The sequence below is a fragment of the Pinus tabuliformis genome, chromosome 5_1 (genome assembly GCF_031772625.1).
Source record: "Pinus tabuliformis cultivar Carrire ecotype Pingquan chromosome 5_1, CPIR1, whole genome shotgun sequence".
Lineage (NCBI taxonomy): Eukaryota > Viridiplantae > Streptophyta > Pinopsida > Pinales > Pinaceae > Pinus > Pinus tabuliformis.
In genome coordinates, this window is record NC_142305.1 from 927,843,438 (window position 1) to 927,863,312 (window position 19,875).

Consider the following 19,875-nt stretch of genomic DNA (forward strand, 5'->3'; position numbering starts at 1 on the left):
TATTACGCATAATGTTATTCATTGTAAGATAGCCATGGAATTGAATTTCTTTCTATATCCAGCACTGTTATATGTAATTTGCATCTACGGATAAACACATTTTCCCTAGGTGCGTGACTACACCTAGAACAATAGAAAGAAAGTAGTTTAACCTTTTCTTATAGAAGATAGATGAGATGAAGGAACTTACTTGTAGCCTTTCACTTCCTTGATCTCTTTTGAATCAATCTTGTCGCTCCCACTTGAACTAAATCCACTCAAAAAGTACCTTTATCAAGAGAAATATAAACAAGAAAAGATCAAAGCACACACGATCTATCTCACTATAAAACAATGGAATCGAAGACATTGAAACACATAATCATCACATATATGAACAATCATATGAGAAAAGGAATAAACTCTTTATTAACGTAGAAGGAAGAGTATCACCCAATACATTTTGATCTTGTGCCACTCCTCCAGCTTCATTCCAACCCTCACCATATCAAAAGCACACTTCTCCAGCAACATAAAATTGCTTAACATAAACTCAATTCTCAAACCAACAGAATTTCCTTACAAACTTCATATTCTAGCCCCATGATCACTATGATGAGTGCTTAATTTATAGGAAATGGAGGTGGTTTTGTCATAAATGAGGGTATTGAATGGACTTCCAAACTTGGAGCTAGTTTCCATGGAGCAAGGGATGAGAGGATATGAGGTTAATGGATCCTTAGCCTATCCATTTTCGAGCTCATAGGAGGAGATAAGAGATGGGATCCTTCTAGAATCATCTAAAATGAAGGAATATTCCTAGAACCCTATGAAATTTTCTCTCAATCTCGCCCAAAGAGGTCAAAGAGGGCCTAAGTGCATTGCAGTGTAGGCCACAATGGGCCTGCTTGCTCTGTAGTGCACTGTCTCGAGACTTGGGCTGCGTTGGTGTTCGAAGGAGACATTTGAGGAAGGATTTAGGCCAGGAAACTTTCATAGAAGGAAGCATTCAATGAGTTGACTTGTTTAGGGCATGTAACAACTGAATTAGGGTTTGATGAGCCCTAATAGTACTGATCTGAATATCAGGATTGATGTGCCCAAATAGACCTGTAACAATTTCCCCCTAAAGCATGAAGTCGAAAATGATAATGTCGAGTGATATGATTTATGATGTGATGGAGAGGAACTAAAGTGGACGGTGACCTGCATAGATTACAATACATAAAATCATGATATTTTGGATTTTTGATGAATTGCTAAGGGAAGGCATACCCATACTTAGCCTATAAAATTTTCATTACATGTACATAGATAGTCGTCTACAGATATAGATCCATGATGGGATGACCATCCATGTAAAGCCATCATATGGATGATTTAATACTCTCCTGAAATCACAGCTCGAATGGATGAAACTAGATCCAAGGTCATCTATCTCGTCCAATTTTTTGTTCAAGTATGAGTCTAACCATGTGAATATGTGATCTGAAGTCGAACATGGGAAGACACCGTCTGAATATCAACCAATGATGTAAGCCATTAACAAACGTGAGAGAGTTCACTGATAATGATAATGATAATGATTCTCAAGGTACTGTAGTACATTCTGCATGGTGCGAATAAATGTTTTGATGTCGAACACCATACAAAGTCTTTTGATCGAAGGCCAATGATGTCAACCTATCATCGAAAGCGAGAAACTTTCCATTGATGTATGCAAGCCCCAAGGTCCTGAAAGGGTGTTTCTAAGTCAACTCTTGGATAATGTGTTGATGTCGACAAGAAGTGACTCATCACAGGAGGACCTTGATGTATCCCACATCAATGACATGAAATGAGTGTAATGATTTTGGAGTCGGAATGTGACTTAAGACACAAGGTTTAGGAATGGTGGTCATGAAAATGAAGGTTTATGAGTATTGAAAAGGATGAGTTTCACTGAGTGACTTCTCTTGAACATGTCGACGACACTGAATGAATTGGCAGCATTGACCCAAAACAAAAGTGATGGATGGTGTGATAGACCATAGGTATGATAACCATCAAGCAGATAACCCAACCCAAATAGTCACGGAGATGAAGTGAAAGTGTGATGTTCAAGAGCGACTTGCTACCATAAAGTGATTTATCCCTTTTCCCATTTTCCCCAGTCATCACTGACTAGTACCTCTTTACTTTTTAACAAGCTTGAGGAGGATAACATATGCTTGTCTTATAATTCCACCCTTTGGGTGAATCCATCGCTATGTGATGTTTTAACAAGCCTAGCGAAGGTGAAACTTGGTCTTGTCATGATGGAAAAGTTTGTCGCTATTTGATGTTTTAACGACAATGAGAACTTGGTCCTATTCATGTTTAGAGAGTTTGAAAAGGGACAAAAAGAAAACTCCACAAGTTATTTTTCGTAAGTTTGTCTCTCAAGTCCAAAAAAGTGTAAAATAATACAAGAGAGAACCTATTGACCATGTTCGATCAACGTATTCCTTTTTCGTAAATAATCTATCTCAGTCCAGAAAAGGGTTAAACTTATACTGAGTAGATGTCATTTCCAATCCGTTAATGAGCTGAAAAGGACAAGCACTCAACAATATTTTCATATTTCGAGAGTCTAAAAAGAGCTTATAGAGGACTCTAGGGGGGTTCCTTTTATGATGTTTAACAGAGCTCAAAAAAGAGATAAAAGTATGCTCTGTGGTCAAAAGTACAATTCACGATCGTGCATGTCAAATTCACTGTATCAGTTATAAATTTGTTCAAAGAAACACCAAACGGATTAAACATACCTGTTTCATTGGTAAAAATGGGTAAAAAACTATAGTTTATTCATTAAATGACATGAAATAACCATAAAACAAGAATTTACCAAGTCATTTTCACCATTTGATATTTGCCATTCAGTTTTGTGCTCTGAACCAATTTTTACATTGAAATTCAGCAATTGCTTGTGAGAGATTCTATGGATCATTTGTTGCACCGTCAGGGCCAGGTACGAGATCTACCTTTTCTCTTCCATTTAAGTCCATTCTTTTGCAATTTCAGGCAAATGTTTTAGGGTTTTGGGGTCCCTAGGGTAAATATACTTCGCCCTGGGATCAGCACAGCCTATCACATCGAAATTTGTGCTACAATGCACCCAAACAGAAGGGTACCTACTCTGTAGTGCACTGTCTCAAGGCCTGGCCTGCACTGGGCGCATTTGATAAATTTCTTTCCCTTGTTTTACCCAAAAATCCTTCAATTTTTTGCATGAAATGGATCCTAACTAAGCTTATGGTTTTATTTCAAGCTTTGATTAGATCATAATGAATATTACTTGGCAAGAAAGAGAGCATGAAGAACAGGATATGGTTTCCCTTAATGATCAGGGTATAGTTGAGGCCCTTAGAGACTGCAGGTTACTCAAATACTTCAGGTTGTCCAAGATGAGGCAACAACTAGAACTATTGCAGTTCCTAATTCATTCATGGGATCTAGCGGATCAGGATGTTCACATGATGTTTACTTCCTTACAGGCTTGTCGAGACGTGGTGCCCCCTTATATCTTTCAGGTTTTGCCTGTGGGGGTGAATTAGTGAGGACTACAATCGACAGTTTTGTTGGCTAGGTACACAGCCTAGCAAGGATGGGAAGATCAACATCAAGGATGTTCGTGATTTGCCTTTGTGAACAATCCTTTTTACTATCGCAAATTTGGCAGGTAGTGCAGCACTTCATCTTGCGAACATATCATATATGTAGTTTGCACTTGAGTGCCTTGAGCCAACTACATTCAACTGGTGTAAGGAAGTTCTCTCTTTGATGAAAGAGCAGTTGACCAAGGTAAAGAGCGGTAAGATGAAGAATTTTAGCTATGGTTCAACCCTGATTGATGCAACCTCAGTGTGTATCACTGAGTTTGACTGGTCCTAGAGATCCATGGATGCAGAGATGGGTCGAGTTGATGGATCAACATGCTAGTCAATCATCAATCTCATTTCCTCCTGCATTCTTTAGTTGGCTGAGTCGACAACACCTTGTCATTGCGGAGAATCCATATGCGGGGATGGACTTTCGTGGAGATCCAGATTTGAGGTTACCAGTGGGTGCCCAATGGAGTGCTATAAGTAAATTGTTTTGACCAAATGTTTTTAATTTTTTAAGTTTCTACATGTTTTTGTGTTTTTAATGTTTCCAAGACTAAACTAAAAATGTACTCATGCATGTAGATGTTGGTATTGTTTGACCTATGGGTTATTGACAGGAGGCGAGTGAACCAGCGCAGAGAAATTTCAGTAGAGCAATTCTCCAGGATTTGGATTTGATCGAGACACTGGCAGAGTTACAGGACCATATAGAGGGTTTAACTCTCGATATTCTAGATATCTGGATCGAGGAGTTACCGATGAGGCTGTAGTGCCATACTATTGGTGTATCTAGCCATTGGATGAGGCTATTGTGCATGATAGCTCAGGCTGTGACCTGTTATCATGAGCATCATTAGGTTTACTTAGGATGTTTTTCTATATGCATTTTGAGTTTTGAGGTCAGATGACCAACATGTCTTGGACACAAATTTTGTAAAATTTTAAAAAAAATCTATCTATTTACTGTTTTTATATATGGTTATGTGCAATCCTATTCAACTATTGATGTGAATTGAAAAATTTACTTTTACATGTGTCACAAATGTTTTTTTAACACATAGTTTGCTAATGAATCAATTAATGTGTTAAAGTTCCTGGAAATGTGTTGATATTGCATGTAATCAAAATGTCTTTCCAAGAGACAAACTCTAAGGAACATATGATAATTTGTTGGATTTCAGACGGTACAAACATTTGTTAGTTGCAATGCGACAAGTTGTGAGTCTAGCCTAATGATGATTTGGCGAATGCCAAGCGAAATGGAATCAGAGAGGAGTTCGATCAACGTGCTATACTAAGCGATATTGTTTGTAGAATGTGTTAGCGCTTGAAATTTCACCTAGGCTGAGATAGACAAATCTCAAGGCTACATCAAACCATTACACCTCGTAGCTAGCCCTACGAGGAAGGAGAAGGCTCTCTCTGGTCAGACTCAAGGTATTTTCTCAATGGGGTGAGCAGACCAATTAGGATCAAAGATATTAGGCTAGTAAACTGATGAGGAGGGTTGATTTAAAGTTTTTTGGGGTTTTTGGTGGCAATTGGAGGGAATGCAATTCAGGGTGTGGGGATTGAGCTCAGTTTTTGCAGGTGGGTCTTTGGGGCAAGGAAGGAGTTTGTGCTGATGCATTAAGCTGAGATGGATGATCAAGGAAGAAAGAGAGGGAGCTAAAGAGGGCAAGCAATGACTTTGAATCCTCTTTAGACAGTGGAAAACATAAATATTAAACAAAATTGAAAGCTGAGCATGGCATGCATGAATTGAAACTTTATCACTTCTTTTGTTTAATTAGCAGCAATAGAATAAGAGATGGAACACATAAACACACTTACAATGACAAGTAGGAAACACACCATCAACACAATAATCCACAAGAATCCACGATGATGTCTGCAAAACCCTGGCCTTCCTTTTCCTCAAATTGCAGAGATACAAATAAAATATACAATAGAGCTTCTCCCTCAAGAGTCCAACCATGAAAATGAGCAAGAGAAGGCATAATATAGATCATCTAACTCCTTTCCCCACCTCTAGGGGTCAAGCTCAGCTTCCTAGGAGCAGTTTGAACTAATTCTAAACTGAGCACTAGATAATAGGCAGTCAAAACAACTTGCCTCTAAAACTTAGGTAACCCATCCATGCATTTAATATTCACTATTTACATCAAGGAAACTTCTAGAAGTGTTAAAGGAGAGTAAATGTATCCATGTGCCATGAAAATTACCCAACAATCCATCATTTACATACATCAAAAGTCAACCAAAGTAAAAACAGTGTTTTGCAGGCCGAAATAGTCAAAATGGTGAAATTTCCCTGAGTGGTCGCGCCCCTCCCTTGGAGTGGTCGCGCACATTAGCAGCTGTGTTTGAGGGCCTTCCTGGTGTCCAAATCAGGTGCACGATAGCTTGTTGGAAAGGTCTATGAGTCTACTTTCCAACCCCACTGGAATTTCTGAATTTGGAGTTGATTTGACCCCTCAAAAGTCATTTCTCCCAAGGCATCTTTCTGCAACTCAAAAAAGGGGCAGAAAGTCAAAATTTGCATGTATTTTGAGCTTTTGGAAGTCCAAATCTCCATAAAATTTGAAGTCCATCCATAGGCAAGTGTATTTTTGCATGAAAATTCCAAAAATGTAGAGTTTTCCCCGTTCTGAGTTGTCCCCACGAGTGGTCGCGTGCGGGGTGAGACCACTCCAATGGCCAAAACCTGTAAAATTCTCAAAAATGCCAAAAATGCCTCAAAACTCTCAAAATTTCTTGAGTTTGCTGCCAGGAGGAGGATAATGAGTATCATGGTGAGTAAGAGAGGCCTCAGCCAAGATACGAAGCGGGTTGGTCTTCTTCCTCCTCTTGCGGGCCTCGGACAACTTCCTTTGGAGTATCTTCATTTTTGCCTTGCAAACATGCATTCTCGCCCAATAATGAGTTTTCATGTTCTGTAGCAGCCTTTTGTCTTGGTTGGCTTTCTCCAACAGTTTCTACAAGCGAGCATTTGCCTGAATGAGCAAAGACTCCCGGTCAGCAGGCAATGGGTCCCCAGGCCTCCTACGGTTCAAGCCTCTATTACCGCGGATCCTCCATAGCTCATCAAGTTCTTTCTCTGCCTCTAATTGTCTGTTGCGCTGCTCTAGATAAGTGATGGTCCATTGAGCCATTTCGAGCTTCTGCTGCAACACGAGGTTCTCCTCCTCTCTCTGTCTGATAAGCTCATAAAAATCTGAAGAAGGAGAGTGAGCGTCAAGGTCAATGAAATCATGATGTGTATCGCCAGCTCTCTCATCCTCAACCATGGGCTGCTTGCCTTCCCGTACTGCCTCTGCTGATGAAGAATGCGAGGCCCCTTCCACCTGGTGTGGAGATAACACTCGTCGAGCTGCTGCAAATAAGGTCCTATGACCCCTCTGATATGTAAGCTGCGGTGGGGAAGCAACATGTCTCGGAACAATAATCTCGGGCTGGTGTGATGGACCTCCCGCCTCATGAATGGCCTCTGGCTCTGGTTGTGGCTGTGGTGGCACTGTAAAGAACTCATGAGAAATGAAGTCTGCCCATGGAATGCCCTGCTGACTCAATTGATGGGAAACAATGAGCTGGATGAGACCATGATGGCACAAACTCCTATGTTGCTGAGCTGGGGACTGCCTCTGAAACACGGACACCATCCTCTGAATGTCCTGGAAGAAGTAAACCGAGATGTTCATCATCCTCACTCGGGTAAAGTGCATCAACAGGCGAATGTGACAAGCAAAGACTCGTGAAAACCTTCCCTCACATGTGAAGTAATGCATGATAAGCCGCATGATCGGAGCATACTCCTCTCGGAGGAATCTGAAAGGAAATTTCCCTGACAAGTGATGTACGAATGCTGGCCTGACATATGGCTCAAAATAAACAAAATCCAGCCATTTGCGCTTTGGCCACACCTCACCCACATTGGGTATCCCGGTAGCCTCTGAAATCATCTCAGGAGAAAACACAAAATTCACCCCTGCAAGAGTAACCTGCCCATCATGAAGGCGCAAAACAAATAGCCGGGCCAACTCCCTGTGGTGCTGAATCTGGGCAAGCCTCTCGCAAAACTGGAAACATGACATGTACTGGAAACAAGTCACTGCCAATGGGCAAGCCTGTAATTCTGCTAAAGATGTGGGCTCTTCTCTCCTATGATGACCACCTTTGCCACCCCTACGAGGCCTCTGCTGTGCCTCAACCTCCGTATAAGAAGACCGGTCATCACCTTGCTCATTAGTTTCAGTGGTTGACATGGTGTTATTGAGCAAGGTGGAGAAAATAGACAAAGTTGATTGCTGCCCTGCCTGCAAAATGCTGAGAAGTATGCTGTTTTCAAGGGGAAAAAATCATGAGGGAAATGTTAGGGGAGGGACTTTTTCATAAGGAATGGGAAAATATATAAAAACAGGGAACTTTTAAGGAATAATTCACAAAATGTCAAACATGTTATCTCATCTCTCATCATCGGGAAATCATTTGCAAAGAAATATCTTTATTAGGGAAGACATGTAATAAGGTCACCAAGGGAAAGGACAATACATTTTTCAACAGGGGGTAAGGGGTAGCATGTAATACAGGAGATGGGGCAGCACTGATTACTAGCATCAACAGATAGCTCTTAGATTTTGTCCTTTGTCTGTACATTATTAGGCATACTCTGTTTTTCCAAGGGATTGATCCGGATTTAAATGGGAACGCAATAGATTACAGAGATAACCATAAATACAAAGATGCAATAACCACAAACACAGAGATGCAGCGGAAATAATACTTCATTTCATTAATGGAAAATACTGAAATATGCTTACAACCAGAAATGGAAATAAACCAGCTAGGGCGATGGTAGCTTATCTCTGAGAAGAGATGTGATGGCTACATGCCTCTGAACTGTTCCGAACTGTATTACAATGAGGCTCGAAGGCCTATTTATTGTTGAGAAACAATGGAAAACCCTTCACATCCCGAAACCTAACCCTAGAAGATGAAACGCCAAATTGTGGGCCCCGTTTGGGTAAATTGGTACATCAATTTCCCGGGGTCGTAACTTTGGCATACGATCTCCGTTTGACGCGTATGATAGCTCGTTAGAAAGATCTATCCGAGTACTACCACTTTGGGAGGCAACATCGGTCCATGGACCCATGTTGCCCCAGATTCCCAAAAAAACGTCGTTTAGGGCCTCAAAACGGCTCCGGAAGTTCAGGACCCGAAAAACTGCTAAAAATAGTAAACTGTGCTGCAATTTAGGAAACTGAAAAGACTGAAAGAGACAGTTGTGGGGGTCCAAATGGGTTAGTGGTTGGCCACCAACATCCACCTGGATCATTCCTCCCCCCTTAGGAAGCAATGGTCCCCATTGCGTTGAGTTCCTCCATCTGCTGAACTTGTCCTGCAATCTCTGATGTGTCCAGTGATGGTGGGAAGCATGGTCGACGATGGTCCACATTGAACATTTGGTGCAGGCGAAGGAATGGAGGAATGTTGTGCTTCAAAGCATTGTTCCCCACAGCCTTGGTACTGCTGTAAGGACCATGTCGGAGTGGTCTGAGCTTCTGATGGGTTCTGGTAAGGCGTTCTCTCTATCGATGCAACCAGACTTTGTTGCCCACCTGAAACTTGTGTGGTACACCTGTGGGTGAGGAGAAGTTGTTCCTGTGTTCTGTCATGACCGTATCCCTTTGCTGCTGCTGCTGCATGGAGGAACCCTTTGCAGGGGTCATGGATGTAGCAACGATCTTCCCCTTATTTTGGGAGTGAACCAGACAGATGAATTTCCTGGTCTGTGATATGAGCTTGCTGCCTTTCTTGGTAGTGATCAAGGATGTGGTAGTAGGTGGGGCTACCTCTAGTATCCTGTATAATGAATTATTCAAAGAAATAATGACAGCACGAGGCCTTGACTCATACACAGCATGTCGCCTCCACAAGTATGGCTGGCCTAATAGTACATCACAAACATCTAGAGGTGTAACATCACACAATACCTCGTCTGTGAATGGTTTGATGCTGTAGGGAAGGCAGCACTGCTGGCGAACTTTCAGATCTCGTCCTTCGTGAAGCCACCCAATACTGTATGGCTGCGGGTGTGGTGTAGTCGGTAGGCCCAACCGCTTCACGACCTCTGCTGAAACCAAGTTCTTTTGGCTGCCACTGTCGACAATGAATTGCAGCGGCGAACCCTTCACCCACATCTGTGAGTGGAAAAGACGCTCCCCTTCCTCTGGATTTTCGGGCTCATCTTTCTGGACCTTGGCGGTGGCAACAGTGGCACTAGGATCCGCATCAATGATCTGCTTCCCTTTGCCATTCCCCTTGTCGGGTTCTGGCTCAGGGTCAGAACATGCATCTGATTCAGAAGCCTTCAACTCGGCCACAAGCGACTGCTTGGTCCGACACTCACTTGTGTTATGAGTGGGACTCTTGTGGAACTCACACCACTTTCCTGTGTCCTTCTTCGGCTTCGTGGTGTTGCTCTTTTCTTGCGGCTTCAACGGGTTGTCTTGGGTCACCCCGCCTTGGCTTTGTCCTTTGGGCTTCAGATTTGCAGATCCAAAGTCTCGCTTCTTCTGTTTGAACTTTTGCTCGATTTTGACAGCGTATCGGTATGCTGTGCCGAGTGAGGGGATGTTCAAGAACACCATCTCTTCCTGGATGTATTTGTGTAGGCAGCCGCGGTATTTGAGTACCAGATGCAGCTCAGAATCTATGATACCCAACTGTGTGCGAAGGGTATGAAAAATGTTTGTGAACTCTGGCACATCTTGGTCTCGTCCCTGCCGCAATGTGGTCCATTTGATGTATTTGTCCTCATAGCTTCCGACAGGGTAGTACTGCTCTTTGATGGCATCCCGAAAGTCATTCCAAGTGGGTGCGGCTGAAAATAGTGAGCCTGTACTTTCATCCTTCTGCTCGCAGTAGGTTTCCCACCAGTCCTTGACGTGGGGGGCTGCTTTGAGAAGAGCGAAAACAATCTTTTCCCGACTTGAAAATTCATGAACAGAAAAATACCCATCTAGCAGATTTAACCATTTATCTATGGCATCTGCGTCTATTTGACCCTCGAAGATGGGGATTTCAAAATTAACTTGTACCTTAAACGGTGTGGCATTTCCAGAGTCGCTGTTGGAAGCCGATGCGTCGCCTCTGGGTAGCCGCTGAAGGATTTGCGCAAAGCTATCCATCATCGCGTTCCTTTGCCGCTCGAGCGCTTCTTCAAGCAAGATTTTGATAGGATCTCCTGCCCCCTCGTCTTTCTTCTCATCCGCCATGGGAGGCCGTCGGGATTTTCGAGGCTGGTCTTGCAAAGGTTCGACTAGTTCAAGCCCTAACTCCTTATATCCCGACCTCGTTGGGGACATGCAAAGAAAAACAGAGAGAAAGAAGACCGCTCTGATACCACTGATCCGGATTTAAATGGGAACGCAATAGATTACAGAGATAACCATAAATACAAAGATGCAATAACCACAAACACAGAGATGCAGCAGAAATAATACTTCATTTCATTAATGGAAAATACTGAAATATGCTTACAACCAGAAATGGAAATAAACCAGCTAGGGCGATGGTAGCTTATCTCTGAGAAGAGATGTGATGGCTACATGCCTCTGAACTGTTCCGAACTGTATTACAATGAGGCTCGAAGGCCTATTTATTGTTGAGAAACAATGGAAAACCCTTCACATCCCGAAACCTAACCCTAGAAGATGAAACGCCAAATTGTGGGCCCCGTTTGGGTAAATTGGTACATCAATTTCCCGGGGTTGTAACTTTGGCATACGATCTCCGTTTGACGCGTATGATAGCTCGTTAGAAAGATCTATCCGAGTACTACCACTTTGGGAGGCAACATCGATCCATGGACCCATGTTGCCCCAGATTCCCAAAAAAACGTCGTTTAGGGCCTCAAAACGACTCCGGAAGTTCAGGACCCGAAAAACTGCTAAAAATAGTAAACTGCGCTGCAATTTAGGAAACTGAAAAGACTGAAAGAGACAGTTGTGGGGGTCCAAATGGGTTGGTGGGTGGCCACCAACATCCACCTGGATCAGGGATTGATGTACTTTTGATGCTAAGGGGAAATAAGGAATTAATTTACATTTGTCATAAGGGGAGGAGGGCTTTACTTAACAAATTCAAAAGAGAAAGGAGATGCATTGCATCAAGGGTATTAGGAGGATAGAAGGGAAAAGGATGCGTAGGGTTTGGTTTTGGAGACACAGCAACATTCTTTTGCAAACAGTATTTCAGAGCAGCATGTCCTTTAATAAATATGTACAGCTGTATTTGCTTTATTTTTGCTTTGAATAACACAGCCTTCTTTTCACTGTATTTGTGAGGACTATGCACAGCAATAAGTTTCTTTTGTTCTTGCAATGGCTTGGCTACACATAGTAATCTTTTCCTCTGTTTTTTGTCTTTTTTGTTTTATTATTTTTACCATTGCAATTGCTCTTTCCTTTTACACATCACTATTTTGATTCTTGCTGTGTTTTTATATATTTTTTTTTATAATATTGCTGTGGGGAAGGAATTTGGGTTTAAGGGATGCATATGAGAGGGATTAGGGTTTTAGGTATAGGGAATGGGGAATTGATATTCATTGCAAATGTGATGAGATAGAGACACATTATGACAATTGTAAATCTAATAGGAGTAATGGAGGGAATAAAGAGGAATTAAAAACCTTGAAAGCAAACACCAACCTTAGCAAAATTGCCTACATGAACAAACAATCACTAAACCTATTTCTCTTCATATTTTTGATGGTAAAAATGCATGAACACAAGCTCATCATCCATGTTTCAAACATTCAATACATTAGAGAGGCCTACCTCGAGCAATTAGCAAACCAAAACGCGATTTGAGTGGATTTAGGGAGGTTCTGTGAGTGGGAGCCCGAGTGGTCGCGCGCAGGCTCTGAGTGGTCGCGCATACCCCGAGTGGTCGCGCGCGTTAGAAATTTGAACTGTGGAGGAGGCGCCGAGTGGTCGCGCACTGCCCAGGTGGTCGCGCACACTGCCTGAGTGGTCGCGCACCAGAAATCTCCTTAATTTTTCTGCAATTCGCCCTCTTTCTCTCTTTCCGCCCTCTTGCTCTTCTTTCCGCCCTCTTGCTCTTCTTTGCTAGCTCATAGAGGCATAATGAAGATGTTTAGAGGGAAATTTACCTCTTGTAGGTTCAATTTGAAAAAATTAATTTACAAAACCCACTCTCTAATGTTCTATTTTGACATTCACTTTTAACACTGCTTTTTGAGTTGCTTTGTCCTGAATTTAGCTTTTGAGGCGCTTTAACTTCATTCTTTTTGCAGGTTGACCATCTGATGGACTCTGGTGAGGAGACCAGGGTTATTGCCGGCATTTTGAAGACTTTTGAAATTTTCCTTATTTTTTACAAATATTACATGACCTTGGGTTTAAAAACAGGGTTTTTAAATCCAAGGTATAAATGAGTTGTACCTGATGAAAAATATCAATGGAACATATGTACATACCTCCTTCTGGCTTGCTGGGCACTCATGGACCTTTGACTCATGACCTTGCAGTGATTTTTGACCAAAACCCTAGACCTAAGACTTGGGACTTCAAGACAAAACAAAACAAATATGACACAAGCTTAATACCTGACATGACTTGATCCAGCAAAGCCAAGAAGGGGACAAGGACCAGCTCCTCCATCAGTTTTATGGCATGCCTAACGGGATGCAAAACTGACACTGATGAGACACCTACCTATGCATATGCAAAGAGCTTTTGATCACCGATGGAGGGCTCAAGACCGACACTAACAGAATGACTGATACAAATCCCTTGAAAACTCACTAACTCGCCACTTGGAGCGAATATAACCCATGTTGCAGAAGATAGGTTCTGTGTACTACGACTAGCACCATTGACATAACCAAAAAATGGTTCCAAAGATTCCAACATCTGTAATAAATGAAAAGCGGATTACTTAACCGTATAAAAACTATAAAAGTCACTCTATAACACACACACACACAATCAAAGTATATATACAATGCTTATTACTACGCAAAATCAGGCATAGTAACATTTCAAATACAACCCGTTACGGGGCTATGACAATGGAATTCCATCATAATCAACTAACTCATAAGCACCTTTTTCCAAAAACACTTGAAAATATAGGGGCCCATCCATAATGGTTCAAATTTCCCTACTCCTAGTTTATCAGCTTCCTGATCATAAAGCAAGATCAGATCTCCTTCTGAGAAAATGCGAGGCTTGACATTTCAGTCATATTGTTCCTTTATCCATTTCTTATGTGCTTCATTAGCCAATGCGGCTTCACAACGTGTTTCATCTAGATGGATGAGCTCTAAGAAACATGCTTCTTATTCAAAAGTGTCAGGTAACAGTTCAATCGTGAGTTTTAATGACAAAATTTCACATTGTACAGGTAAGATTGCCTCCAGACCATATACTAATTGAAAATATGTGAATCTGGTTGCATTTCTCATTGAGGTTCGGTAAGCCCACAAAGTTGAGTACAGGATTAAATTCCAATTTCGTTTATGAACTCCTATCATTCATTGGAGCATTCACTTAAGGATTTTGTTGATAGCTTCAACTTGTCCATTAGCTTGCGGATAATAAGGAGCAGAACTATCATGTGGAAGTCCTAACTTCGCCGTCAATTCAGTCATCATATGGTTGCAAAAATGCAAACCATGATTTGTAGCTATAGCTTGTGGCACACCAAACCATGCAACCACATGGTTGAAGAAAAAAAAAGCACTTGTCTCACCACTGTTGTTTAATGTAGACATGGCCTCGACCCATTTCGTAAAATAGTCCATGATGACAATTATATACCCATGCCCCCTGGCCGAGGTAGGGTTACATGTCATAAAATCGATGCCCCATTTTGCAAATGGTTCAACAGTGATGATAGGATGCAATGGTGCAGGTGGTAATCGTGTTTTGTGATAAAAAATATGGCATGCATGACAACTTCTGACATCAATAATGCAATCTTTGAATATATTTGGCTAGAAGTAACCAACACAAAGAATCTTCTATGTCGTAGCATAACCAGATAAATTTCCACCGCAAGCACCATAATGGCAATCATTCAAAACTTTCTTGGCTTCCTCATGAGTGAGGAACCTCCGTAAAATCATATTGATACCACGACGGTGAAGGGTGTCGCCAATGATCAGATAATATTTGGCTTGGTAATGAATACATCATTGTTATGACTGAGAGGTATCGGGCCAGAAAGTTTGGGTCTGGAGATAGATTAGTATATCTCCATACCACGGGTTAGATGATGAAATCAGAAATAGAGATTCATTCGGAATTGATTGTTCCGTCGTCGAATCGATATCGATAGAGGGAAGGTCGCAAAGAAGCTCAACAAAGACTAGAGATTTCTTTATTTGGATTTGATGAATTCCAAATCAAACTCCTGCAAAATGACAATCCATTTCGAATATTTCCCCCCCAGCAATTGACGTGACAAAATGCATGTCATAGGGTTGCAATCCGAAATGACAGTGGTCTTTCGGAGCAGGATATAGTGGCAAAATATCTGTACAGCTTGGACAATAGCCAAATCTAACTTTTCAACATATGAGTACTTAACTTCCGTATCATTGAGATTGCGACTCAAATAATAGATCAGATGTTCAGTCCCATCTTCTTCTTGGACTAAAACCATAGCAATGGTTGTATATGCAGCAACGAGATACAGGAAGTAGTCGTTTTGATAATTATGGTCATACATTAATGATGCTCGAATCAGGGTATCTATGAGATCATCAAAGGAAGCTTGTGCAACTTGGTCCCAATGGAAGGGTATCCCCTTTTTCAAAAGACGAGTAAATCCTTTAGCCATTTCAGCATAGTTGGGAATGAACCTCCTTAGAAAGTTAGCCTTCCCTTGGAGTCTCTGTAACTGCAGTAAATTGGAAGGTGGAGGCAGATCAAGAATTTCCTTAATCTTCAAAGGGTTGAGTCGAATTCCTTCTTTAGACACTACGAAACCAAGAAAGCAACCAAAACCAACACAAAACACACATTTATGTGGATTGAGTTGAATTTTGTAGTGTCAAAACTGTAAAAAGATAGCTCTCAGATGTTGCGGGTGATCAACCCGTTTCCGTGAATGAGTAGGTAAATCATCTAGATATGGTTGAACAATGTGTTTGATGTCATGGAAGGCATAATTCATTTCCCTTTGAAAAGTTGCCCCAACATTCTTCAAACCAAAAGGGAGTTTCCTATATGCGAATGTGCCCCAGGGACAAATAAAAGTAGTTTTATATTGGTCTTCTGGGTGGATATTGATCTGATTATAGCCGGAAAAGCCATCCATAAATGAGAATATTTCACATCCGGTACAATCATCAATTATTTGGTCGATAAAGGGAGTGGGATAGTTGTCTTTTGGACAAGCATTATTAACATCCCTATAATCAACACATACTTGTATTGTTCCTTGTTTCTTCATGACAGGAATAAGATTGGAAACCCAATCGGTAAGAGGAACAGGATAAATGAAACCGGCATGCAAAAGTTTTTCAATTTTTTCTTTTATGGCAGCAACCTTCTTTGGATGAACAGGACAGAGGCGTTGTCGTACCGGCTTGACATCAGGATACATTTTAATTTCCTGTTCAACAAAACGAGAATCAATTCATGGCATTTCCTCATATGACTAGGCAAATATATCGTGAAATTCACGAAAAAGAGCATGGTAAGTTTCAAGTCCAGTGGAGAACAAGATTTTCGAACATGGATGTTTTCTATAATTCCAGGTTTGGTCGAAATGTCGATAGAAATGGTTTCTTTGATATTTGAACAGTTTTATTCGGAATCGACTGTGTCTATAAATACAAAATTCGAAAGGAAATCAACAATTGAAAGGTGATTTGGTTAATTTGAAACATCTTCTGTGTGACCTAGAAGATGGGATAAATGATGATAATCTTCCCATGGTTCTTCTTCTGTCATCATTGATTGGATGATTCCTTCATCAGTAGAAAATGTACGTGAAAAAGGATAAGAGGAAGTACCATATTCCAACAAACGGTCAACCCATACAATTGGTGATAATGGATTTGGGTTTGCCACACAAGCCAAAAAGATTGATGGATATGCAAGCTCAATGGGGATTAGCGGCATGGTTTCATTATACATATCATCCATAATTATTGGGAATCTTCCATGAATCAGATGAAGTGGAAGATATCATGTTGCAAGTCTCAACGTTTCCCACTTCCGCCATTTGTGATGGTGACGGTAGTGAAAATGTACCCATTAGGGAAGAATCTTTGAAGAGACCTACTCCAACATTCTGAAGAGATATCGGGGGTCTGTGAACTAACGTAATGCTTCCTGTATCTCGTGAACTAGAGGAAAAGAAGTTGAGTTGATCAATTACTGTGGTTCCACCTTTATGAGGGATAGTGATAATACAAAAGTATGTCGAAACCACAACAACCATAGCATAAACCCAAGGTATTCCTAGCAAAATGTTGTAGTCAGGGGGTCCATCAACAACCTCAACTTCAACAGTTACAATTTTTCCCCCTAGTTCTATCTGCAGGTTACTTAAAATTCCACAAGGCGTATAAGTGCAACTATCAAAAGCTTTTAAAGTTGTAGGTGACTATGACAAAGGCGGGGAGCCAAGTGTTTTCCAGCAACTCATCGAAATGAGACAAGTAGATTCACCCTCATCAACGATGGTTCAGTGAATGAGTTTATTCAAAGCCTTTACTTGGATCAAGAAAGCTAATTGAGCTGGTAATTGTGGTGTATATCCTGCATGGTTGAAAACCACAACATTGGAATTCGTTGGATCAATTCCACCAATTGCTGACAACAAAGCCTGATTTTGGGAGGGACAGTTTTGAAGCACCTCAAGTGTCAACATAGAAAAAGGTGACTGAGCCAAATCTTCAACTATGTTGTAGTTTTGCGCCACTCGAGCCCGAGGGTTGAATGTAGACTTATGTACAACTCCTTTAGGTAGCTTTAATTTTAAATTTGGTGCAATAGGTGGTGGAATAGGATCCGACGAAGTCGAAGTCAAAGTATTTGGTTGATCTGAAGCTTGGTTATTCGATGATAACGATGGATTACCATAATATTTACTTCGTGTAGACAACAAAACATGAATTTTAGGCTTAGAGGCGGATAACATAAGTAGTTGTGAAGTGGAAGCATGATCTGTAGCAACCAAATGATTCTCTGGATTTGGAAAAGGATCTGTCAACATAATAAATGCACTAAAAGTCTTAAGAAGTTTTGAGACTTCATAGCAGTGAGGACAGTCTCGCGTAAAGTGCTCCTCATTACAGATCAAACATGGATAACGAGGTTTCATATCCAGAGAAGAGGAATCAGATGATTTCTCTTGAGGGGAAGGGTTTTATCTCTTTTTAGCTTTCCCCTTCTTCTTGCTTCTAGGTTTCTTTTCATTCTTACCTTTGTTGGATGACATGAAATTTATTTCAGAAGCAAGAGTATTATCAGATGCAGTAGAAGTTTGATTAGAAATAGAAAGTGTTTGACCAGATGGTCTACCTACTGTTTGTGTGCTTGAAGAACCAATCACACCATCACCAGCATGAGAGTCCTTACTCGATGGGGGTGGAGGAATAGTAAAAGTTGGTCTGGGTGCATTTGGAATTTTTTCATAGAGCGTGCCAGACTAGGTGTAAATCAAGTCTAAGTATTGGGCACGAGCAATTACTTGCTCTTCAGTGACAAATCATCCTTTAGCCACATCCTCAGTGACAGATGGTAACAAGGATTTTATAAACCACTCAGCTAAAAGCCGATCAGGAACATAAGTTTTAACCATTCAACAACGATGACGCCACTCATGAATATGATTAGAAATGTGAGTAGTAGTAGTCTGTTTAAAATTGGTCAATAGTTCTGTTCCAATTTCATATCTGATGGGTAACTGGAAGTGGGTTAAAAATGTGGTGGCTAAGGATGTAAAGTTATCAAATGAAGCTCGTGGTAACTCAATATACCACTTTGCAGCCGGACCAGTAAGTGTTCGCTGGAAAAGACGTAGTCTAACTGAATCATCATTCAGGGAGTTGGATGAACACCATAAATGAAAAGTCATAACATGGTTGGATGGGTATTCTCCAGGGTTTCCATTGAATTTCAGAATATTGGAAGGCAATTTATGAAGAATCACCGGCCACCAAGGTGCATAAAGAATTGGGTCATTGGTAAGCCGATTTAAATCCAGTAGTTCAAGTGTTGCAACAAAAGACAACTGTCTATTGAGGTTAGGTTGAGCGTAACCAGGGTAAGATGGAATTTCCTGGGCAATAGGCCTTTGCATACCAGCATAAGGAATCTGCTGCTGGTAACCTTGATAGGGGAAAATTTGTTGAGCAAATCTGGTATAAGGTGGTTGTTGAGCACTAGGATAAATTTGCTATTGTCCAAACCCATCATAGGCTTTTTGACCAGGACCTGGTTAAACTTGTTGTTGACCACACCCAGTATAGGCTTGTTGACCAAGTCCAAGATAAGTTTGGTATTGTTGGAATTGTTGCTGTTGATATTGTGGTTTCCATGGGTGTTGATTTAACGGTTGTTGCCCAGCAATGTAAGTTTGACTAGGTTGTGAATATATTAAACTAGTGTAAGTCTGAGTCATTCCAGTAAATGGTAAACTGGCATAAGGTTGTTGGATTCCAAGCACAAAAAGTTGTTGTAAAATTGCCTAAGAAGACTGAATCTGTAAACCTGAAACTTGGGGGTCAGAGGTTGAAGGACCAACTTGCAAAGGTTGAGATACAACTAACTGATCTTGCGACTGTGGTAAAGTTGTAACGACAGGCGTAGTAGGTATGGATGAGACAGATTGCATTGGTTGTGATGGATACAAAAGCCTTGGTTGAATGAGAATTGTTGGCTGCCACTGACAAACAATCATTTCAAGATGACCCAAAGACAACGACATACTGCCATACGTTTGCCCGCCATAAAATGGAGTATAAGGATATTGTGCATATTTTTCTTTGTATGGGGGTAATCTAGTGTAAAGTGGATACATTGGATGATAACCAGATGACCTAGCTTGATATTGACTTGATGGATCAAGCTGTTCAGTATCCGTAAGTGAAAAACCAGGTAAAATTCCCGTGAAGACATGGGTGAAGACCATGGACTAGAAGCAACACCTGAGTGGGTTCCAGATAAAGATTGGTAACACGGTGGGATAGATGGAACACCATACAAATGCGACTCAG